General features: G+C 43.0%; 1 long non-coding RNA gene across 1 annotated transcript; it reads left to right on the plus strand.

The window, feature by feature from the left end:
- Positions 1–1,925: 1,925 nt before the first annotated feature.
- LOC130285585 (uncharacterized) lies at positions 1,926–24,870 on the plus strand. The gene is made up of 3 exons (XR_008847391.1): positions 1,926–2,193; positions 3,521–3,720; positions 24,805–24,870. It is a non-coding gene; the product is annotated as an uncharacterized LOC130285585 (long non-coding RNA).
- Positions 24,871–26,532: the final 1,662 nt, after the last annotated feature.

Raw genomic sequence — 26,532 nt, forward strand, 5'->3', positions numbered from 1 at the left:
ACATACAATGGTCGTCCTGGAACCAATTAATATTGTAACTTGAGGGACCACTGTACATTTCCGGCTTTGGCTCAAAAACTGCAGTGGCAGATCTCCAAAAACTGCCAGAAAAAAAACCAAGTGGAAACTTAGCCTTAGGCTTGGTTTCCACTTGTTTTTTTTTTTTTTTTTTTGTACACCTAAAAAAATGAAAGAAAAACTGCCACAGCTCTTTCCTGCATTTTGCCAGTTTTTTTTTGACGTTTTCCCTGGTGTGTGGAAACAGCCCAATTTGTCGCCTATGGCAGTTTTCTCACTGTCTTCAGGTACCACTCTGGGGGTCGGATGTGAGCGCCCGGTCCACAGAGTGCAAGGAGATGAGGATTGATATGCAGTATCACTACTCGCCTCCCCTGGCCATATAGTATACAGGGGGGGCATAGTGTACCCATATATACTATACAGTAGCCAGGAATCCTGTCACCAGATTGACAGGACTCCCTGCTCCTATAGCCCCTTTGAGCGGTATACAAGATATACAGCTATCTATATACAGAGCCTCCCCTTACCAGCCTGGCTCCCGTCTGTAGCTTCACCCCCTAATGACATCATCTCTAGGGGGCGGAGCTACATGGGCCCGGTGGGGACAGGGAGCGAGGGAGGTAAGGGGATGACATCATTAGGGGGCGAAGCTACAGATGGGAGCCAGGCTGGTAAGGGAAGGCTCTGTTCACATTGTCCGTTTTGTATAATAGGAACAGACCCTTCTTGCAGTGTCCTCCCAGACAGGGAGACTCCAGCTGTTGCTAAACTACAACTCCCAGGATACCCAGACAGCAAAAGGCAGTCTGAGCATGCTGGGAGTTGTGGTTTTGCAACAATTGGAGGCTCCCTGTTTTTGAAGACATTGCAATATGGATGCTCTCCCCATAATGCAGAGCTAGTAAGGGTGTGAGGCTCTGTTCACATTGTCCGTTTTGTAAAATGTGAACAGACCCTTCTGGCAGTGTCTTCCCAAACAGGGAGCCTCCAATTGTTGCAAAACTATAACTCCCAGCATGCCCAGACAGCCTTTGGCTGTCTTGGCATGCTGGGAGTTGTAGTTTAGCAACAGCTGGAGTCTGAAGCTCAGCCCCCGAATGGCATTACAATTAGGGGGCGGAGCTACACAGACCAAGCCGGGACTGGAGGGAGGTAAGCGGACTTCGTCTTCTGTATAAACTATATACAGCTATCTATAGATAGCTGTATATAGTGTATATCCCCCAAAGGGTTAACCTACACTGTCCAGCAGTGTAAGTTAACTCTTTCCTTGCTTGGCTGGTGCATAGCACTGCTCAGCAAGGGGTTAAGTGAGCGAGCAATGTGTATACTGTATACACATTGCAGGTTCACTGTAAGTTCTTGCTGGGCAGTAGATATAGGACATATATCTACTGCTCAGCATCAGCTGTTCTCCCGACTCTGTCAGAAGTGACACTTACTGTGATCTGTCCCTTACTGCAGGTACTACTGCTTCCAACATGGAGCACACTCTGCTGCATGCTGGGAGCTGTAGTACCTGCCACACCTTCTCATTCAGAGTTTTCTTTATTTTCATAACTATGAAAATTGTAGATTCACACTGAAGGAATCAACATTATGAATTAACACGTGGAATTATAGACATAACAAAAAAGTGTGAAACAACTGAAAATATGTCATATTCTAGGTTCTTCAAAGTAGCCACCTTTTACTTTGATTACTGCTTTGCACACTCTTGGCATTCTCTTGTTGAGCTTCAAGAGGTAGTCACCTGAAATGGTTTTCACTTCACAGGTGTGCTGGTGTGGAGGAGGATGTGTGATGGTGGGGGGGTGCTTTGTTGGTGACACTGTTGGGGATTTATTCAACATTGAAGGCATACAGAACCAGCATGGCTACCACAGCATCTTGCAGCGGCATGCTATTCTATCCAGTTTGCGTTTAGTTGGACCATCATTTATTTTTCATCAGGACAATGACCCCAAACACCTCCAGGCTGTGTAAGGGCTATTTGACCAAGAAGGAGAGTGATGGGGCGCTGCACCAGATGACCTGGCCTCCACAGTCACCGGACCTGAACCCAATCGAGATGGTTTGGGGTTGTGCTGGACCGCAGAGTGAAAGCAAAAGGGCCAACAAGTGCTAAGCATCTCTCGGAACTCCTTCACGACTGTTGGAAGACCATTTCAGGTGACTACCTCTTGAAGCTCATGAAGAGAATGCCAAGAGTGTGCAAAGCAGTAATCAAAGCAAAAGGTGGCTAGAACCTAGAATATGACATATTTTCAGTAGTTTCACACCTTCAGTGTGAATCTACAATTTTCATAGTCATGAAAATAAAGAAAACTCTGAATGAGAAGGTGTGTCCAAACTTTTGGTCTGTACTGTATATATACACCTATTCATATTTCCCACAGTGTTGTGATTGGCTGGAACCATCTGGCCAATCACAGCTCTCTATGAGAAATATGAATAGGTGTATATACTGTATAAGACAGTGCAGGGGACCATAGAAGAGTGGTCGTCCGTATCTATACATTATACAGGAGGATCGCAACGGACCCGGGACGATCTGTCAATTAGTATAGCTACTACTACTCCCATCATGGAACAGTGTGTTCCATGCTGGGAGTAGTAGTACTACCTAAAAAAATAAAATGAAAAATAAAAAAAGGGAAAAACACACACTACATTTTTATTATTTTCAGCAATATTTTTATTGCCCTGACCGCCCACATAAATTGATCCCTTTTAAAAAAGTATAAAGATTTTGTTATAAAAAAATACATTTTGTTAAATGCAATTTTTTCCATCACTACTGTATCTTTTTTATTATTATTTTTTTTAATGGTACCCTACCAAATTTGTACAAAAAAAAAAAAAGGTATCTCCATCACTTTTTTGGAAAGTCCAAAAAAGAATAAAAACCGCCTGCAAAAACGCCAAAGTTAAAACCCACATGGCGTTTTTCCCGAAAAAACTCCAAAGTCTCAACAAGAGGTCGTTTTTGAAAAACTGCCAAGGAGCCCAAAATAGTAGAAAACGCCAAAAGGATAAAAAAAATGCCAAACTGAAAAAAGCCAAGTGGATTTGGCATTTTACAGTTCCCTATTGACTTGCAGCTAACATCTGGCCGCAGTGTTTTTTCACAAAAAATAACGCCAAATGAAATGAACCTGTCACATTGGAAGTGCAACCCATATTTCAGGTGTTAGGTTATAGAGCAGAAAGAGCTGAGCAGATTGATATATAGATTTGTGGGAAAAGATTCAAAATACCTTTTAATTTATTGAGGTAAATTTCTGCTAATTCTGGCCTTGGGAGTCCAGTGGGTGGTCCTGTTCAGTGATTGATGTTATTAGGACTGCCCACTGGACTATTGAGGTCAGAAATTTACATTAATAAACTACAAATCTAAACATCAACCTGTTCAGCTCCTCCTGCTCTAGAACATGATGCCTACAGATAGGACAAAAAATAATATTTGACTAACAAGGTCTTTCCTCTGTTTTTCCAGATTCTACAGATGTCTTTCTAGGAGCTTCTAGAAACCATTTATGTTGCTACTGTTAGTATCACACATATCACTTTTAGCAGCAATGTCATATTGTCGCCGTAGTCAGCCTCATACCCCTGTGTCTTCCACACCTGCTCCCCTGCACGCTGTACCCCGCATGTTCACGTGAACAATAAAGAAGCTATCACAAGCAAGTCTGGGTGAGTGCTCCGCATTTCTGCTGTATGTCATATTTTACGATATTTCGTGCCTTTCCTTACTTTTAACTTTTTGTGGGGCTGAAAAGTGGACAAATAGTAGCTGAAAGTCAATAGGGAAATAGAAAAAACACCTTTTTTTTGTGACATTTATGTTCATTTGGGACATGTTTTCTCAGTCGGTCTTCCCCCCCCCCACCAAAAAATAACTAGAAAAATAAAAATAAGCATAGCATGCTCTACTTGTGATGTTTTTAACCCAGTAAGTAGGGTTTTGTCCCTCTGGTGTAGTTTTTTTTTTAAATTATTTTTGTGTTTTGTTTTTTGTATTTTTGACATTTTAAGTTGTGATTTTAAGAGGAAACTTTAATCCATATGATCTATAAATCACACGATATGTTATAGGGAAAACACATCATTTTAAAAAGTAATACAAAAATAGACAAGATTTTGCAGAAATATCATGTGAGGAAGTGAGGAAATATAGCAAAAGCATATCCTAAAGATAAGGAAAGTTTAAGGATAACTTGTAATTTTTTCATGTAAATCTCTGCTCATTCTGGGCTAAATATCATGTGGGAGGTCCTGCTCAGTCATTAATAGCTTTCTCTACATGTACTCTTATTCACATATACTAAGGCTGCCAACCACTTACTAGGACCACCCACTTGACTACTAAGCCCAGAATGAGTAGCGATTTCCCATAAATAAATTAGTTATCCTAGAACTTTTTCCATAAAACTTTACAGTATTTCCCATAAGTGAGTATACCTCTCACATTTTTGTAAATATTTGTGGTGTCCCAGTACGGGATATGGTCCTACAGTCCCATCAGGTTGAGTCCATATATGTCCCCAGGGCTCCCCTGCAGTGTCTCCCCCTGTGTATATATACATTTTCCCATGAAAGAGTAAAGGACCTGTATTGTTAGTCACATGATCATGTCACATGTTTAAGTTATATGATTGTATTGTTACCCAGAGAACACCAGTGACCAGGTGATCTCGCTAGTAACCTATGGGCTCCTTGCACAGCCCCCCTTTATAAGGAAGGGAGGAGCTGCAATATCTCTCTTTGAACACACTTCATTTCCTGCTGAGTTCAAGTCCAGTCATCTGTCCCAGTGCCTGTGTCCAGCCATTGGAGGCCTCAAGCCTAAAGTCTGCAGCCACCTGTCAATTGCAAGTGAGCTCAAATCTTCTAATAGTCAGTCATCAGGTGAGTCAAGTCATGACTAGGGGATATTATATCTGCTATGATCTGCACCAACTACCCCTTCCCCAGCTATTCTTTTACTCATCTACATTCCCCATTCCCCAATAAGGACTGAGACAAAGTGTTGGTGAAAAAATGGCCACAGCAGCCCAATTTATTAACAACTCAATTAAAACATTGTAACTATAATAAAAATAATTTGTATGAACATTATACATAAAACAAGGAAAACAACTATCCCTGAGTAACATTAGAGGAGGAGAAGGACCTGAAGGCACTGTTTTACGAACCTAAGGGGCCTGCTACTTACTCCTGGCCATAGGTCACCTGACCCAGGAGAACCAATTGTTACACTCTGCGCTCCGGCCGCAAGCTCCGGCCGGGAGTGCAGAGTCCCTGCATCCCCGTCTCCCGGCGGGGCCGGGATTCACATCGCGGGACGAGCCCGCATGCGAGTCCCGGCCCGTCCATTACCTTGCTCCGCTCCTTACCTTCCTCTCAGCCTTGGTGCGTGTGGCCCGTCCCTTAGGGCGTGCGCGCTCCGGTGCTTTGAGATTTAAAGGGCCAGTGCGCCCATAATTAGTAATGCACCTGAACAGCACATTATAAATTGTTGCACCTCCCACACCCCCCTGCCGGATCTTCAGTGCTCATTGCCTAAGAGAAAGCGTTCCCATAGCCTGTTTTTGCCATACCCATGTTCCAGACCTTCCTGCTACGTTTACTGACTCCGAACCTTTGACGCCTGCCTTGACCTTCTGCTACATTGACTACGCCTCTGCCTCCTCCTCCTGTACCTCGCCTTTCCCAGTTACCGGTGTGGTCGTGCCGTGTCGGGGGTAGCGACCTGGGTGTCACCTGCCGCTGCAAATCCATCCTGCTTTGTGGCAGGCTCTGGTGAAGACTCCTAGACTCCGCTCCCCGATATCGACATAGGTGAAGGATCAACATCCAGTTCGTGACAGCCCCGCATACAGGTGCGTAACACCAATTATGCAGCCCAAAACCTTCCCTTGGGCCCCTTGCCCACAGAGACTTTACTGCCAGGCTGGGAACCACTCCCAGCCCACCTCCATACTCCGATCCAAAACCTCCATGTTGTCCATTAATGCCTCCAGATCCCACTCCTGACCCAGCCACAACGTCAAGAAGTGATCCACTTACTTCTGGCCATTCCTTCACAATGAGATGACCCTCTTCACAGCATCCCTTAATTCCAGAGTCCCCAAGTCAATCCCCATCTCATTTAGGTGCACTCCGTCCAAGGCCATTAACTCAGGGGCCCCCTCCTCCAGCTCCCTATGGCGCACTACAAGCCCACCATTCCTCGCCACAAATTTGCTGACCACCTTGTTGACTTTAATGCGAGCCTTATTCAAAGCCACCACCGAGCGGGCCTGCCTCCACTTCCTCCTAGCCACTATCTCTGACCACACAATAATCACCCCGGGAAAGGAAGACCACAGGCGTAGCAGATCTCTCATGAGGTCACAGGAACGCCAAAACCCCTGATCATTCCCCCCCAGGTGAACCACCAAAATATCCGGGGGCCTATCCATCTGCACAAAAAACTGAACCTAACCCAACAACTCTGACCATCACATACCACCCCGACCCAACCAACGTACTTGTGCCTTGGAACGGGGAAAACCCAAATGACGCCCCGCCTGGCACAACTCCGCTCTCACCCCACCCCGAGTGACATATGAATGGCCGACGATCCACACCAATCCCAGGCCAGCATCTGCAAAGACAAAAGGAAAAAATAAGCAATACAGACAAACAAGAAAGATAAAAGAAAAAACAACAGCAAACAGGAAATACCACTCACAACAAATGTGGCCAAATATAAATGCTCAGGCCCCAACCCCCACCGAGCCACTTCCGTGGCTGCCCCAATGCAAAAAGAGTGTTAGCTATACTCCTCGGCCTCACGTAAGCATTTCCTGAAAACCCCTACAAACTGAAAACGGACAAAAAAAAACCAGTCGCATGCATCAAAAGAGGGCACATGCAATGCTACCAGATGTGAATTAAGCTCCAAACCCAGAAGCACTAGATGGCGAAGTAAACTAACCACCAGCGGCAAGCTCGCCATCTGTCTGTTAATGGCCTGAAACACCCCCATGTTTTCGCAATGGAAACACATTTTCCTATTGCGGAACAGAGCACTCCACACCTCCACGGCCACCACAATTGGGAAAAGCTCCAGCAGAGCTAAATTCCGAGTAAGTCCCCACTCCTGCAGGCCATCGACCACTGCCCTACACACCACCGACCCTGCAAATATGCCCCAAATGTACCCTAAAAACACCACACCTACACAAAATAAAAAGTAAAACGCTACATATACACATACCCCTATCAATTTACCCCCCCCCCCCCCACCCCAATTAAAATGAAAAACGTCTGGTATGGCACTATTTCCAAAATGGAGCCTCTGGCTGTTGCAAAACAATAACTCCCAGTATTTCCGGACAGCCATTGACTGTCCAGGCATGCTGGGAGTTTTGCAACAGCTGGAGGCACCCTGTTTTTGAAACACTGCCGTAGGGTAATTTTGATATCGGATGGCAAGTGTAATTCTTGCATCCGGGTTGGTGTCTATGCAAATACCATATTTAGTCCTCAAATGCACATGGTGCTCTCTCACTTCAGAGCCCTGTCCTATTTCAAGGCAACAGTTCAGTTATGAAAAGGTAAAGTTGGGGACTACTCCAGCATTTTATTGTAATAAAAAAAAATTTTTACACTAACATGTTGGTGTTGCCCCATACTTTTCATTTTCACAAGAGGTAAAAGGAAAAAAAGACCTCCAAAATTTGTATCGCAATTTCTTCTGAGTACGGAAATACCCCATATGTGGACTTAAAATGCTCTGCGGGCACACAACAAGGCTCAGGAGTGAGAGCACCATGTACATTTAAGGTCATTTGCCCAGTGGTGGCTGATTGTTACAGCTAGAGATGAGCGAATTGAATCTGACGTATCCGAATTCGTTAAAAATTTGATTCGCAACTAATGCGAATGTGAATATCGCCACGATTCGATCTTGCGAATAGCTTCATTAAACTCCATTGAATGGGGTCCAGGCTCCAGGGCATCAAAAATGGCGGATCCACAGGTGAGGACATTGGGCAAGGAATCCTGGGAAGGCGGGAACAAGGGTAGGCTGGATGACCCTGAATCACATGCAGCATGCAGCCTATCAGCAGCCAGTCGCCCCTGTGATGTCACAGCCCTATAGAATCTGCAGCCATCTTGCGGCCAGTCACTTCAGGCTTTTATTGCAGAGAAAGAGGGACAGAGAGCATTGTGTGTTGCACAGAAAAGCATTTTTACAGCAGCAGTTCACCTTCCTGTCACATCAGCGTTCTATTGCAGAGAGGGACAGAGAGCAATGTGTGTTGCACAGAAAAGCTTATTTACAGCAGTGATTCACTTCAAGCCCAAATCCAGCCTAGAAACACTGATAGGGAAGGGAGTGAGATTGAGAGAGAAAGTGCAATTTTGGGTGTAGTATACAGCGACAGTGTGCTGCAGCACTGGTGTGTACAATAACTGAAAAGTTAATTGTAGCCAGCCAGTTAGGGTGAGCAGATCACTAAAAGCGTATTGTTCTCTATTAAGTGTAACCTGTGCGTACATCTAAGTGGTGTACTATTTTGTTCCTGTGAAAGTCTTCAGGGCCTAGATCAGGGGTCTCAAACTCCCGGCCTGCGGGCCATTTGCGGACCAAGGAACAAAATTTTGCGGCCCGGGCGCCAGGCAGGTGATTTCAGGCATTTAGCTCTGCTTCGGGTAAGCAGCTCTAAATGCCAGAAGACTTCATACACATCGGCTCACACTTCTACTGTACCTATATCTCCCTGCTGCTGCCGATTGTGAGCCTTCCTGGAGGGATGCGCGTGATTGGTGACGTCATAGTATTTGCAGTGCAGGACGCTGGAACACTGACATCCTGCTTGGCGCATGTGATGATGTCACCTAATACGTGCATCTCAGCAAAGAAGGCTCGTTTTAGGCTGAAGCAGGAAGATGTAAGTACTGTAGCTGTGATACCTAATAAGGGAGGACCTGCTTATCACCAGGAGCTAACCTATCTATAATTGTTTAAATAGGAGCCCTACCTGCCGGGGGCAATATCTATCTGGGGGCCTGTACACCTATTGGGAACCCCTACCTGATCATGAGGTAGGACTCTTCAGTAGGTAGACAGGCCCCCAAATAGATATTACCCCCATCAGTGATGGGAATCATATCTATCTGGGGCCTCTATACCTACTTGGGAGCCTTACCTGATGGGTGTCATGTCTATATGGGGGCCTGTGTGCCTAATGGGGAGCCCTACCTGATGAGTGTCACATCTCTCTAGGGGCATGATGGGGGCATTATATGTGAGGGACGCATGATGGCGGCATTATATGTGGTGGAAATAAACGTGTATATGGGAGATACTGTATATCTAATGTGAAGGGTTGACTCACTTATGGGAGATACTGTATATATAATGTGAGGGGTGGACTCACTTATGGGAGATACTGTATATAATGTGAGGGGTGGACTCACTTATGGGAGATACTGTATGTGAGGGGTGGAATCTTATGGGAGATACTGTATGTATAATGTGAGGGGTGGAGTCACTTATGGGAGATACTGTATATAATGTGAGGGGTGGACTCACTTATGGGAGATACTGTATATAATGTGAGGGGTGGAGTCACTTATGGGAGATACTGTATATATAATGTGAGGGGTGGAGTCACTTATGAGATATACTGTATATATAATGTGAGGGGTGGAGTCACTTATGGGAGATACTGTATATAATGTGAGGGGTGGAGTCACTTATGGGAGATACTGTATATATAATGTGAGGGTGGACTCACTTATGGGAGATACTGTATATATAATGTGAGGGGTGGACTCACTTATGGGAGATACTGTATATATAATGTGAGGGGTGGACTCACTTATGGGAGATACTGTATATAATGTGAGGGGTGGACTCACTTATGGGAGATACTGTATATAATGTGAGGGGTGGACTCACTTATGGGAGATACTGTATATAATGTGAGGGGTGGACTCACTTACGGGAGATATTGTATATAATGTGAGGGGTGGAGTCACTTATGGGAGATACTGTATATAATGTGAGGGGTGGACTCACTTATGGGAGATACTGTATATATAATGTGAGGAGTGGACTCACTTATGGGAGATACTGTATATAATGTGAGGGGTGGACTCACTTATGGGAGATACTGTATATAATGTGAGAGTGGACTCACTTATGGGAGATACTGTATATAATGTGAGGGGTGGACTCACTTATGGGAGATACTGTATATAACGTGAGGGGTGGAGTCACTTATGGGAGATACTGTATATAATGTGAGGGGTGGACTCACTTATGGGAGATACTGTATATAATGTGAGGGGTGGACTCACTTATGGGAGATACTGTATATAATGTGAGGGGTGGACTCACTTATGGGAGATACTGTATATAATGTGAGGGGTGGACTCACTTATGGGAGATACTTTATATAATGTGAGGGGTGGACTCACTTATGGAAGATACTGTATATATAATGTGAGGGGTGGACTCACTTATGGGATATACTGTATATATAATGTGAGGGGTGGAGTCACTTATGGGAGATACTGTATATAATGTGAGGGGTGGACTCACTTATGGGATATACTGTATATAATGTGAGGGGTGGACTCACTTATGGGATATACTGTATATAATGTGAAAGGTGGACTCACTTATGGGAGATACTGTATATATAATGTGAGGGGTGGAGTCACTTATGGGATATACTGTATATAAAGTGAGGGGTGGAGTCACTTATGGGAGATACTGTATATATAATGTGAGGGGTGGACTCACTTATGGGAGATACTGTATATATAATGTGAGGGGTGGACTCACTTATGGGAGATACTGTATATAATGTGAGGGGTGGACTCACTTATGGGAGATACTGTATATAATGTGAGGGGTGGACTCACTTATGGGAGATACTTTATATAATGTGAGGGGTGGACTCACTTATGGAAGATACTGTATATATAATGTGAGGGGTGGACTCACTTATGGGATATACTGTATATATAATGTGAGGGGTGGAGTCACTTATGGGAGATACTGTATATAATGTGAGGGGTGGACTCACTTATGGGATATACTGTATATAATGTGAGGGGTGGACTCACTTATGGGATATACTGTATATAATGTGAAAGGTGGACTCACTTATGGGAGATACTGTATATATAATGTGAGGGGTGGAGTCACTTATGGGATATACTGTATATAAAGTGAGGGGTGGAGTCACTTATGGGAGATACTGTATATATAATGTGAGGGGTGGACTCACTTATGGGAGATACTGTATATATAATGTGAGGGGTGGACTCACTTATGGGAGATACTGTATATATAATGTGAGGGGTGGAATCACTTATGGGATATACTGTATATAATGTGAGGGGTGGACTCACTTATGGAAGATACTGTATATATAATGTGAGGGGTGGACTCACTTATGGGAGATACTGTATATAATGTGAGGGGTGGACTCACTTATGGGAGATACTGTATATAATGTGAGGGGTGGACTCACTTATGGGAGATACTGTATATAATGTGAGGGGTGGACTCACTTATGGGAGATACTGTATATATAATGTGAGGGGTGGACTCACTTATGGGAGATACTGTATATATAATGTGAGGGGTGGACTCACTTATGGGATATACTGTATATATAATGTGAGGGGTGGGCTCACTTATGAGATATACTGTATATATAATGTGAGGGGTGGACTCACTTATGGGATATACTGTATATATAATGTGAGGGGTGGACTCACTTATGGGAGATACTGTATATAATGTGAGGGGTGGACTCACTTATAGGAGATACTGTATATATAATGTGAGGGGTGGACTCACTTATGAGATATACTGTATATAATGTGAGGGGTGGACTCACTTATGGGAGATACTGTATATAATGTGAGGGGTGGACTCACTTATGGGTTATACTGTATATATAATGTGAGGGGTGGACTCACTTATGGGAGATACTGTATATATAATGTGAGGGGTGGAGTCACTTATGGGAGATACTGTATATATAATGTGAGGGGTGGACTCACTTATGGGAGATACTGTATATAATGTGAGAGGTGGACTCACTTATGGGAGATACTGTATATAATGTGAGGGGTGAAGTCACTTATGGGAGATACTGTATATATAATGTGAGGGGTGGAGTCACTTATGAGATATACTGTATATATAATGTGAGGGGTGGAGTCACTTATGAGATATACTGTATATATAATGTGAGGGGTGGAGTCACTTATGGGAGATACTGTATATATAATGTGAGGGTGGACTCACTTATGGGAGATACTGTATATAATGTGAGGGGTGGAGTCACTTATGGGAGATACTGTACATATAATGTGAGGGGTGGACTCACTTATGGGAGATACTGTATATAATGTGAGGGGTGGAGTCACTTATGGGGGATACTGTATATAATGTGAGGGGTGGACTCACTTATGGGAGATACTGTATATATAATGTGAGGGGTGGACTCACTTATGGGAGATACTGTATATATAATGTGAGGGGTGGAGTCACTTATAGGAGATACTGTATATAATGTGAGGGGTGGACTCACTTATGGGAGATACTGTATATATAATGTGAGGGGTGGACTCACTTATGGGAGATACTGTATATAATGTGAGGGGTGGACTCACTTATGGGAGATCCTGTATATATAATGTGAGGGGTGGACTCACTTATGGGAGATACTGTATATATAATGTGAGGGGTGGAGTCACTTATGGGAGATACTGTATATAATGTGAGGGGTGGACTCACTTATGGGAGATCCTGTATATATAATGTGAGGGGTGGACTCACTTATGGGAGATACTGTATATATAATGTGAGGGGTGGACTCACTTATGGGAGATCCTGTATATATAATGTGAGGGGTGGACTCACTTATGGGAGATACTGTATATAATGTGAGGGGTGGAGTCACTTATGGGGGATACTGTATATAATGTGAGGGGTGGACTCACTTATGGGAGATACTGTATATATAATGTGAGGGGTGGACTCACTTATGGGAGATACTGTATATATAATGTGAGGGGTGGAGTCACTTATAGGAGATACTGTATATAATGTGAGGGGTGGACTCACTTATGGGAGATACTGTATATATAATGTGAGGGGTGGACTCACTTATGGGAGATACTGTATATAATGTGAGGGGTGGACTCACTTATGGGAGATCCTGTATATATAATGTGAGGGGTGGACTCACTTATGGGAGATACTGTATATAATGTGAGGGGTGGACTCACTTATAGGAGATACTGTATATATAATGTGAGGGGTGGACTCACTTATGAGATATACTGTATATAATGTGAGGGGTGGACTCACTTATGGGAGATACTGTATATAATGTGAGGGGTGGACTCACTTATGGGAGATACTGTATATATAATGTGAGGGGTGGACTCACTTATGGGAGATACTGTATATATAATGTGAGGGGTGGAGTCACTTATGGGAGATACTGTATATATAATGTGAGGGGTGGACTCACTTATGGGAGATACTGTATATAATGTGAGGGGTGGACTCACTTATGGGAGATACTGTATATAATGTGAGGGGTGAAGTCACTTATGGGAGATACTGTATATATAATGTGAGAGGTGGAGTCACTTATGAGATATACTGTATATATAATGTGAGGGGTGGAGTCACTTATGAGATATACTGTATATATAATGTGAGGGGTGGAGTCACTTATGGGAGATACTGTATATATAATGTGAGGGTGGACTCACTTATGGGAGATACTGTATATAATGTGAGGGGTGGAGTCACTTATGGGAGATACTGTATATAATGTGAGGGGTGGACTCACTTATGGGAGATACTGTATATAATGTGAGGGGTGGAGTCACTTATGGGGGATACTGTATATAATGTGAGGGGTGGACTCACTTATGGGAGATACTGTATATATAATGTGAGGGGTGGACTCACTTATGGGAGATACTGTATATATAATGTGAGGGGTGGAGTCACTTATAGGAGATACTGTATATAATGTGAGGGGTGGACTCACTTATGGGAGATCCTGTATATATAATGTGAGGGGTGGACTCACTTATGGGAGATACTGTATATATAATGTGAGGGGTGGTCTCACTTATGGGAGATGTTGTATATATAATGTGAGGGGTGGACTCACTTATGGGAGATACTGTATATATAATGTAAGGGGTGGAGTCACTTATGGGATATACTGTATATAATGCGAGGAGTGGAGTCACTTATGAGAGATACTGTATATAATGTGAGGGGTGGAGTCACTTATGGGAGATACTGTATATAATGTGAGGGGTGGACTCACTTATGGGAGATACTGTATATAATGTGAGGGGTGGAGTCACTTATGGGAGATACTGTATATATAATGTAAGGGGTGGAGTCACTTATGGGATATACTGTATATAATGCGAGGAGTGGAGTCACTTATGAGAGATACTGTATATAATGTGAGGGGTGGAGTCACTTATGGGAGATACTGTATATAATGTGAGGGGTGGACTCACTTATGGGAGATACTGTATATAATGTGAGGGGTGGAGTCACTTATGGGAGATACTGTATATATAATGTAAGGGGTGGAGTCACTTATGGGATATACTGTATATAATGCGAGGAGTGGAGTCACTTATGAGAGATACTGTATATAATGTGAGGGGTGGACTCACTTATGGGAGATGTTGTATATATAATGTGAGGGGTGGACTCACTTATGGGAGATACTGTATATATAATGTGAGGGGTGGAGTCACTTATGGGATATACTGTATATAATGCGAGGAGTGGAGTCACTTATGAGAGATACTGTTTCTATTAATCTGCTCTGCTCCTCCTGCTCTATTAGGCTATGTTGACATCACGGTTGTAGACTCCATTACAACTATTGATAACAGGGCTGGGATGGAGGTTGTGACACCAAACACCTGACAGGTCCTATTCACTTTTTAAATGGGGTCTCTTGGGATTCAGTTAAATACCTGTTATTTTTCTTTCTTTTAGCAGAGAACAGAACCTGACATGCAGGATTTTCTTTTCCACTATTGTCCCATCATTTCAACCGAATCAGCAAACGGAGCTTCCTAGCGCTAATGTGAACATAGCCTTATATATTACAGATTAGACTGCATTTTGGGACAGGTTTCCATACATACTTCTTATCTCCCTCTCTCCTATTCATTATATAGAGGTTTATAGTCAGATCATTTTTTTCAGAAGTGTTCTTCTTGGCTCCTGGCTGTGTTTTACAGGAAGACTTGTAGGTCTAAATACCAGTTGTTGGATCTGGAGGACTGAATCCTTATTGCTTGGTTGTTCTAAACTACATGGAGGCCATACGAATTACATAAAGCCTCTTCACATTACGACATTCATTTCTTCATCCATGACGATAAAAAGCTTCTAATTTCAGCCGATTTAATGTTCATCCTTTACATTGAGTGGAGCAGATTAATGGCTCGGAGCTCATGCTGTATAAGTTATGGATAGTGTATAGTACAAAGGACGTGAGGAATATTGTTTAAAAAATGCTGGAATAGCACAAATTATGCAGATTTGATTATTGATGGCCGTGAATTGGATTTCATTGTGATCTACTATTGGATTCCTGCCAATAAGAGGCAATTGCTATATGTATACAATATATATATATATATATATATATATATATATATATATATATATATGCGTAATAGGCAATGCAATTTACTGATAGGAAACAGATTGTTGTATTTTTGCACAGTTGATTGCGAGCTATAAGGCCAAGCACCGCAGTTCTAGATTAAACACTACATAATAACATATACGGCAAAATTGGAGAGAATTTCCCTTGGGTCTTTAGCTCCTTTGGGTTTGAGGGCTTTTTCATGATCTGCCATGCTAAATTTTTCCACTATGCTGTAGACAGGGAACCACCAGCAACACCTTCACCTATATTAAAGGGGGTGCCAGAAAGTGAAACAGATTTGTAAATTAGAAGTCAAATATATAGCTGTTACCTCAAGCACCTCACCAACTAGGGTGCATAATAATATGTGTGGATTAATGAATAAAAAACAGCATCACTAGTACAAAAATTTAATTAAATACAATTCAATAAAATATAATAAAATAAAATATACTACACATGTACAGGCACTAGTACATACCCCACTGGGCCCTAGTGGGGTAATAATACTGGATGAATGACTAAAATATCATGAGCATGTACAGTCCAATAATCCGGCACCTGGTTTGTTAGTCCCGTAACAGAGCAGATGGTTGAAATGCACTTGATAGATACTGCAAGATCAGACTCCAGATAGTCAATAGTTGGAATAAATATGATAATGGAGGAACATTAATATTAGATTTCTCACCGCCTGTAGCCACCTGGTTCTCACTGGCGTGGACCTGTGGAGTGCGGCTGTAGAAAGCTCCGCCGTGGAGCAGCAAGATGGGAAGTGGCAATCTCACGCTGGAATTAGCGACCCCGATGGCAGTGGGGTGCGACACGATGGTCAAAGCCGTTCCTGGCAGTCGCTCTTCCGTGGATGGTTAGAAGGGTATAACGCCGACACTCTGGCAGACACGGGAGCGGTGTCCCACGTGGGGAACTGGAGATGAGATGCCGGCACACAAAGCGGGAGGCTGGAACTTATATCGACTCCTCAGGTGAGGCTGGAGACTAGGTTAACTCCTCAGGTGCCAGGATTCAGTATGGACGCTGGTAATGGGATGAGTACCAGTAGATGGTGTGAATAGTGCCAAGTCCTAAACGCGTTTCAGGGTACTGGGAACTATAGTCCTCCGACCCCTTCTTCAGTAGGTAAATGTGCAGTTGCTGGTGCCACCTCACGATCACGTGATTGATCGGTCGGAACGACCGACCAATCACTGTCCTGCTGGGCAGTGGTCCAGGTGGCGATCGGGGCAAGGCAAAGATTAGGGCCGGCGGGGTCTCTTACCTCTCCTGGTCCGGCAGGGGGTCCCCTCAGTGGCAGTCCCGGTGGCAGGAAAGGTGGCAGCAGCGGCTGCGGTCCCGGTGGCAGGATACAGCAAGAGGTGAGGCCTGTTCACCTCCTGCTGTTACTTAGCAACAACTCTCAGCATGCACAGCCAAAGGGCTTGCTGGGAGCTGTAGTTTTGCAACAGCTGGAGTTCCAACTACAACTCCCAGCATGTCCTTTGGTAGTCTGCTGGGGGTTGTAGTTATACAAAAGCTGTAGGCACGTTCTTTCTCTGAAAAAGTGTGCATCCAGCTTTTGCATGACTTCAACACCCAGCATGCACAGACTATCATGCCTCCAGCTGTTGAAAAACTACAACTCTCAGCATGCCCTTTGACTGTCAAAGCATGCTGAGTGTTGCAGTTTTGCAACAGCTGGAGACACATTGGTTGTGAATAGTGTTGAGCGGCAAAGGCCATATTCGATATTTCGCGAATATATGGACGAATATTCGTCATATATTCGCTAAATTTGCATATTCGTAATATTCACATTTTATTTTCGCATATGCGCAAATTCGCGTATGCGAAAATTAGCATATACAAGAATTAACATATGCGAAAATTCGCACACCAGTCTCACACAGTAGTATTAGAGCCTTCTTTACACCACACAAGCTGGAAGCAGAAAGGGGTGATCACTGTGATGTGTACTGAGAAAGAAATAAAAATAAAAAAAAAAAGAATATTCGTAATTACGAATATATAGTGCTATATTCGCGAATATTTGCGAATTTGCGAATATGCGATATTCGCGAATAAAATTCGCATTGCGAATATTCGCGAGCAACACTAGTTGTGAAACAGAGTTTGTGTGCTAACTCAGTGTCTAAGAGACTGTACATGCTGGGAGTTCTAGTTTTGCAACAGCTGGAGGCACACTGGTTGCGAAACACTGAGTTAAGTAACAAACTCTCAGTGTTGCGCAACCAATGTGCCTCCAGCTATTGCATAACTACAACTCCTAGCATGTATGGTCTGTCAGTGCATACTGAGAGTTGTAGTTTTGCAACAGCTGGAGGTTTGCCCCCCATGTGAATGTACAGGGTACATTCACACGGGTGGGTTTCCAGCGAGTTTTCTGCTGCAAGTTTGAGAGCTCAAACTCCCAGCGAGAAACTCACTGTAAACCCCAGCCTGTGTGAATGTACCCTAAAAACACTACACTACACTACACAAAATAAAAAGTAAAACACTACATATACATATTCCCCCACACAATCATCGTCGTCCCCCCCCCCCCCCCAATAAAAAAAAACATCTTGTATGGCACTGTTTCCAAAATGGAGCCTCCAGGAAGGCATGCTGGGAGTTTTGCAACAGCTGGAGACACCCTGTTTGGGAAACACTGCCGTAGGGTATTTTGGTGGCAGATGCAAATCCCCAAAATAGGCCTCAAATGCGCATGGCGCTCTCTCTCGCTTTGGAGCCCTGTCGTATTTCAAGGAAATAGTTTAGGGCCACATATAGGGTATTTCTGTACTCAGGAGAAATTGCTAATTATGGGGGTCTTTTTCTCCTTTTACCCCTTATGAAAAGATAAAGTTGGGGTCTACACCAGCATGTTAGTGTAGTGTTAGCCCATACTTTTAATTTTCACAAGCGGTAAAAGGAAAAAAAGACCCCCAAAATTTGTAACGCAATTTCTATGGAAATACCCCATATGTGGACGTTAAATGCTCTACGGTGCACAACATGGCTCAGAAGTGAGAGCGCACCATGTACATTTGAGATCTAAATTGTTGATTTGCACAGGGGTGGCTGATTTTACAGCGGTTCTGACATAAACGCAAAATCACAAATACCCACATGTGACCCCATTTTGGAAACAACACCCCTCACGGAACATAACAAGGGATATAGAGAGCCTTAACACCCAACAGGTGTTTGACGAATAAGAACATACCCCATATGTAGATGTAAAGTGCTCTGCGGGTGATCTACAATGCTCAGAAGAGAAGGAGCTCCATTGGGATTTTGGAGAGAGAATGTGTCCGAAATTGAAGGCCATGTGTGTTTACAAAGCCCCCATAGTTTCAGAACAGTGGACCCACCCCCCACATGTGATCCCATTTTGGAAACGACACCCCTCACAGAATTTAATAAGGGGTACAGTAAGCATTTACACCTCACAGGTGACTGACAGATTTTTAGAACAATGGTCCGTGAAAATGAAAAATTACATTTTTCATTTGCTCAGCCCACTGTTCCAAAGATCTGTCAAACGAACGCCAGTGGGGTGTAAATGCTCACTGCACCCCTTATTAAATCCTGTGAGGGGTGTAGTTTCCAAAATGGGGTCACATTTGGGGGGTCCACTGTTCTGGCACCACGGGGGGCTTTGTAAACCCACATGGCCCCCGACTTCTATTGCAACCAAATTCTCTCTCCAAAAGCTCAATGGCGCTACCTTCTTTTCTGAGCATTGTAGTTCACCCGCAGAGCACTTTACATCCACATATGGGGTATTTCCATACTCAGAAGAAATGGGGTTACACATTTTGGGAGGTTTTTTCTTCTATTACCAGTTGGGGCAACACCAGCATTTTAGTGAAAAAAAATCTAATTTTTCATTTTCACGTCCAACTTTAGCGGAAATTTGTCAAACACCTGTGGGGTGTTAAGGCTCACTATACCCCTTGTTATGTGTCTTCAGGGGTGTAGTTTCCAAAATAGTATGGCATGTGTTTTTTTTAATGCTGTTTTGGCACCATATGGGCTTCCTAAATGTGACATGCCCCCCAAAAACCATTTCAGCAAAATTTGCTTTCCAAAAGCCAAATGTGACCCTTTCTCTTCTGAGCTTTGTAGTGCGCCAGCAGAGCCCTTGACGTCCACACATGGTGTATTTTCATACTCAGAAGAGATGGGGTACAAATTTTCGGGGCACGTTCTCCCATTATTCCTTGTAAAAATAAAAAGAATTGGGGGAAAACTAGCATTTTAGGGAAAAAAATTAAATTTACACATCCAACTTTAACAAAAAGTCATCAAACACCTGTGGGGTGTTAAGGCTCACTGTATCCCTTGTTACGTTCCTTGATGGGTGTCGTTTCCAAAATAGTATGCCATGTGGGGAGATTTTTTTTGCTGTTCTGGCACCATAGGAGCTTCTTAAATGGGACATGTCCCCCAAAAACCATTTCAGAAATACTCACTCTCCAAAATCCCACTGTCACTCATTCCCTTCTGAGCCTTATTGTGCACCCACAGAGCACTTGACATACACATATGAGTTATTTCCTTACTCGAGAGAAATTGGGTTACATATTTTAGGAAGACTTTTCTCCATTTACCCATTTGTAAAATTCTAAATCTGGGTCTACAAGAACGTGTGAATGTAAAAAATGAAGATTTTGAATTTACTCCTTCAATTTGCTGCTATTCCTGTGAAACACCTAAAGCGTTAACAAACTTTTTGAATGTCATTTTGAATACTTTGAGGGGTGCAGTTTTCATAAAGGGGTCATTAATGGGGTATTTCTAATATGAAGGCCCTTTAAATTCACTTCAAATTTGAACAGTTCCCTGAAAAATTTCGATTTTGAAAATTTTGGGAAAAATTGGAAAATTGCTGCTGAACTTTGAAGCTCTCTGATGTCTTCCAAAAGTGAAAACATGTCAACTTTATGATGCAAGCATAAAGTAGACATATTGTATATGTTAATCAAAGTATAATTTATTTGGAATATCCATTTTCCTTATAAGCAGAGAGCTTCAAAGCAAAAAAAAATGCTACATTTTCAAATTTTTCATCAACTTTTTGAATTTTGAAATGAAATGACAAATGATGCGAGTATCGACAACATTTTACCACTAACATAAAGTAGAAGATGTCACGAAAAAAAACAATGTCGGAATCAGAATGAAAAGTAAAAGCATCCCAGAGTTATTAATGCTTAAAGTGACAGTGGTCAGATGTGCAAAAAATGGCCAGGTCCTTATGGTGAAAATGGGCTGGGTCCTTAAGGGGTTAAATATTTGCCCCTCTAGTTTAAAAGTATGTCCTCTTGTGGTAATATTTCTTCTTTTAAATATGCTCTCCTCTTTTACTGTATTGATTCCCTTTATGTATTTAAAAGTCTCTATCATTTCCCCTCTGTCTTGTCTTTCTTCCAAGTTATACATGTTAAGGTCCTTTAACCTTTCCTGCTAAGTTTTATCCTGCAATCCATGTACTAGTTTAGTATCTTCTCTGAACTCTCTCCAATGTATCTATATACTTCTGGAGATACGGCCTCCAGTACAGCGCACAAAACTCCAAGTGAGGTCTCATCAGTGTTCTGTACAGTGGCATGAGCACTTCTCTCTTTCTACTTCTTATACCTCTCCCTATACATCCAAAATTGTGCTAGAATTTCCTGCTGCTCTATTACATTGTCTTCCTACCTTTAAGTCTTCTAAAATATGACCCTTGAATCCCTTTCCTCACATACTGACATTAGGACTGCGTCACATAGTCTATACGCTGCCCGAGGGTTTTTACGTCCCAGGTGCATTATCTTACACTTATCCACATTAAACTTAAGTTGCCAGAGTTCTGACGATTCTTCTTGTTTACCCAAATCCTTTTTAATTTGGTGTATCCCTCCAGGAACATCAACCCTGTTACAAAATGTAGTTTCATCAGCAAAAAGACCAATACCTTACCATCGAAACCTTCTGCAATATCACTAATGAAGATATTAAACCAAATTGGTCCCAGTACAGATCCCTGAGGTCCCCAATGGTAACAAGACCTCACTCTGAATATTCTCCATTGACTACAACCCTCTGTTTTCTGTCACTCAGCCACTGCCTAATATCCCTAAACAATATAAGTCTTCTATATGGGACAGTGTCAAAAGCCTTACTAAAATCTAGATAAGCTATGTCTACTGCACCTCTGCAAAAATCATGATCTTCCTGAAGTAAACCCATGTTGTTTTTCATTTTGCAATCCATGGGATTTTAAACGTTCCACAATCCTATCTTTTAGTAGGGTTTCCATTAATTTCCCCACTATTGATGTCAGACTTACTGGCCTATATTTGTCTGATCCCTCTTAATTACCTTTTTTATGAATGGGGACAACATTTGCTAATTTGCAATCTTCTTGGACAAATCCTGTTACCAGTGATTGGTTAAATAAATACGTTACATTTTGCTAGTACACCGCTAAGCTCTTTTAATAAATTTGTGTATATCCCATCAGGCCCCTGCAACTTATTTGTCTTAACTTTAGACAGCTGATTTAGAACATCTCCCTCTGTAAAGACACATGCTTCAAAAGATTCTTTAGTCTTTCTCCCCAACTGAGGTCATTTTCCTTCATTTTCTTCTGTAAAAACTGAACAGCAATATTTATTGAGGCAGTCGACTAGACCTTTATTCTCTTCTACATACCTTCCTTCCTCTGTTTTCAATTGAGTTATTCTTTGTTTTGATTTCCTTTTTTTCATTTATATATCTGAAGAATGTCTTATCCCCTTTTTTCACTGAATGAGCTAGTTTCTCGTCTAAAATCCAGAGAAAGTCAAAAGTCTACAGAAACTAAAATCCACACAATTGTAAAATACTAGTCCCAGCAAGGCAACTGGCTGCCAAGGGTTATTTTGTATTTTCCCTGCTCTGATCTGTACTGTAAAGGATCACAACATCCATCCTAACCTCAGTAAAGGATTTTCCGTAAGTTTTCCGTAACCCTTCATCGGTGGTCGTTATTGTCCCCAGCAATTGGCCCAGGTGAATTGTCTAACCTTGGAGTGTGGAGGTCAACGCTACCCTGGCGTCGCAAACTGTTAGTTGTTATTGCCACACCATACACTACCATCACTTGCAATTGTAGCCTGGCTTATCACATTAATTTAACTTTAACTAAGTGTAATGGGTCAGTTATATCATATAGCACTGTATATAGCTTCAAAGGGGTGCCCCAAGAGGCATTTTTATTTGTAGAAGTAGCCACGCCAGGTAAGTAAATAAAAACCTATACTCATCCGCTGTGATCCTTTACTGCTGTCGTTCTGATGGTCCAGATGGGAATGGCCTTGTAAGAAAGGAAAAACTTCTCATTAGAGCAGTGTCTTTCAACCAGTGATCCTCCAGCTTTTGTAAAACGACAAATCACAGCATGCCCGGACAGCCAATGGCTATCCGGGCGTGCTAGGAGTTGTAGTTTTGCAACAGCTGGAGGCACCCTTGTAGGCAAGCACTGCTGTAAACAATCACAACATGGAAGTGACGCCACCCCAATGCACATTTCGGTGCAAACCATCGACTTACCTCCTTTTCTTCGCCCTCTAATTGAAAGAGCAAATATCGGCAAACATTTTAAAACTATCTTTGAAAAGTTTCCGAGCCAACACATGACTCTCCATTGCCACTTAGACCTTGGAAGTTTACCAACCAGAAATGGAGTTATTCATATGTACCGCAATGTGTGCTCCTACATGACGGATAATCCCTGATGAATCGTAATTGTCCCTTTCTGAGAATTATCCACATAGAGAGATGCAATTAATGGATGGAATATAATAAATGAGTCATTGCCTGCATATGTGTCCCAGTATGTATCCACCACCAAGAAGAGAGAGTCTGTGCTACACTCCCACAGAGGCTTCACAATGAGATATAAGTAATATGAGAGTCATTGAAGCAAACCGTATTGCAAGGCACTGGAGACCTTGTAGTCAGTGTGCTGAAGGTACCTGTCAGAGAACATATTTAAATGGTCCACACACTGCATGAAGTAATGGCGACCTTGGTTTTGTACAATATGTTTTTTTGTAAAGAGTTTTCATTATATACGAACTTACTGTGCAGTTGTGTCATATAGTTCTTGGTGTCACCTGGAATCTCCTAAGATCTCCTACATATAATCATAGAGATCAAAGTTACCTCTCATGACAAACCGGCAGCGGGATATATGTAAAGCGGCAGCGGGATATATGTAAACCGGCAGCGGGATATATTTAAAGCGGCAGCGGGATATATGTAAGGCGGCAGCGGGATATATGTAAAGCGGCAGCGGGATATATGTAAACCGGCAGCGGGATATATGTAAAGCGGCAGGTATTCTCATAGCTTGAGACTTGGCCCGACATGATCAGGAGTCAAAATGGCAAATGTCCCAAAATGGCTACAAAAATGCCGGCCAGTTTACACATACCCTGCTGCCGGTTTGTCATGACAGGTGCCTTGCGCAAATTAAAGTCCATTAAAGGGGTACTCTGGTTGAAAACAAATTGTTTAAAGGGGTACACCGCCACACACATCTTATCCCCTATCCAAAGGATAAGGGATAAGATGTTAGATCTTATCTGCTGCTGGGACCCCTGCGATCTCCGGGCTGGCACCCGTTATTCGGGTCACGGAGGCAACGCAGGCCACCACGCCCCCTCCATTCAGGCCTTTGGAAGGAGGCATGACAGCTCTGTACTAGCTGCCCCCCCCCCCTCCAATAGACATGAATGGAGGGGGCGTGGCGTGACGTCACAAACCCGGAAGCTGCAAGCTTCTGTGTTCCGGACGCTACAGCTGCTGGCCCGGAGGTCGCGGAGATAGGGCATAAGATGTGTGCGGCAGAGTACCCCTTTAAAATCAACTCGTGCCAGAAAGATAAACAGACAGCCCAAGCCTGTCTGGGCATGCTGGGAGTTGTAGTTTTGCAACATCTATAGGCACCCTGCTTGGGAATCACTGCCATACACTCAGCAATCTCATCCTGCCTCCTCAGCATCTTCCCTGCTTTGCATGTGATCCCAGACTTCAACGGAGGCCTGCTGGGGTTGGAGAAACGGAATAGAGGATTACCGCATGGCTGGCAGGTTACACATGTAAAAGTATAAATACTGTTCCCTACTAACCCCCCCCCCCACCCCCATTTCCCACTCCCCCCTCCTGCCATGCACAGTTACATCACTGTGCATAGTTACCCAGTAATGCAACATCACTGTGAATTTTAACTGTAATGTCACTGCATATTAACATCGCTGTGTGTATTATGCCTGGACTGTGACATCACTGTATGTATTATCCCTGTACTGTGACATCACTGTGTGCATTATCCCTGTACTGTGACATCGCTGTGTGTATTATCTCTGTACTGTGACATCACTGTGTGTATTATACCTGTACTGTGACATCACTGTGTGTATTATCCCTGTACTGTGACATCACTGTGTGTATTATCTCTGTACTGTGACATCACTGTGTGTATTATCTCTGTACTGTGACATCACTGTGTGTATTATCTCTGTACTGTGACATCACTGTGTGCATTATCCCTATACTGTGACATCACTGTGTGCATTATCCCTGTACTGTGACATCACTGTGTGCATTATCCCTGTACTGTGACATCACTGTGTGCATTATCCCTATACTGTGACATCACTGTGTGTATTATCCCTGTACTGTGACATCACTGTGTGTATTATTCCTGTACTGTGACATTACTGTGTGTATTATCCCTGTACTGTGACATCACTGTGTGTATTATCCCTGTTCTATAACATCACTATGAGTATTATCCATGTATTGTGAAGTCACTACACATATTAACCCTGTATAGTACATGGATAATACACACAGTGATGTCATAATACAGGGATAATCCACACAATGATGTCACAATAAAGGGATAATAAAACACAGTGATGTCACAATGCAGGGATAATACACACAGCAATGTCACAGTACAGGGATAATACACACAGTGATGTCACAGTACAGGGATAATACACAATGACATCACAGTACATGGATAATACACACAGTGATGTCACAGTACAGGGATAATACACAATGACATCACAGTACATGGATAATATATACAGTGATGTCACAGTACAGGCATAATACACACAGTGATGTCACAGTATAGGGATAATACACACAGTGACGTTACATAGGTAGTAATTAGGAGTTGACCTTGCAGGCAGAAGCTACAGGTGGTACAGTTTTCTGCTGATATAAAGGGGTACTCCACTCCCCAGCGTTCGGAACATTTAGTTTTGAACTCTGGGTGTGGGCTTTGGGAGTCGCCACGCCCCCTTAGTGACAGGACACCCTGCCCCTCATGACATCACATCCCGCCCCCTTGGATGCCACGCCTCCTCCCATAGACTTGCATTGAGGGGCGTGACATCACGTGGGGGGGTGTAACGACCCCCGAATCCCTCACCCAGCATTTGGAACTAAATGTTCTGAATAATGGGGAACGGAGTACCCCTTTAATGCCAGATGGGCTTGGGGCTTTGCAGTTATTGAGTGAGCAGAGAATTGGCAACATTATGCACTCCACCCCGCTGTGTAACTTTAAATGGTCTCTACTCTGTGGCAGAGTTGTTGGGGTTCCACTTCTCAATAATATCACTTACAGTTGATGCTGGAAGATCTACAAGATATTTCCTGAACTGACTTCTGGAATTCCATACTGAAATAATGTCAGATTTGTAAAACG

Source organism: Hyla sarda, chromosome 8, assembly GCF_029499605.1.
Source record: "Hyla sarda isolate aHylSar1 chromosome 8, aHylSar1.hap1, whole genome shotgun sequence".
Lineage (NCBI taxonomy): Eukaryota > Metazoa > Chordata > Amphibia > Anura > Hylidae > Hyla > Hyla sarda.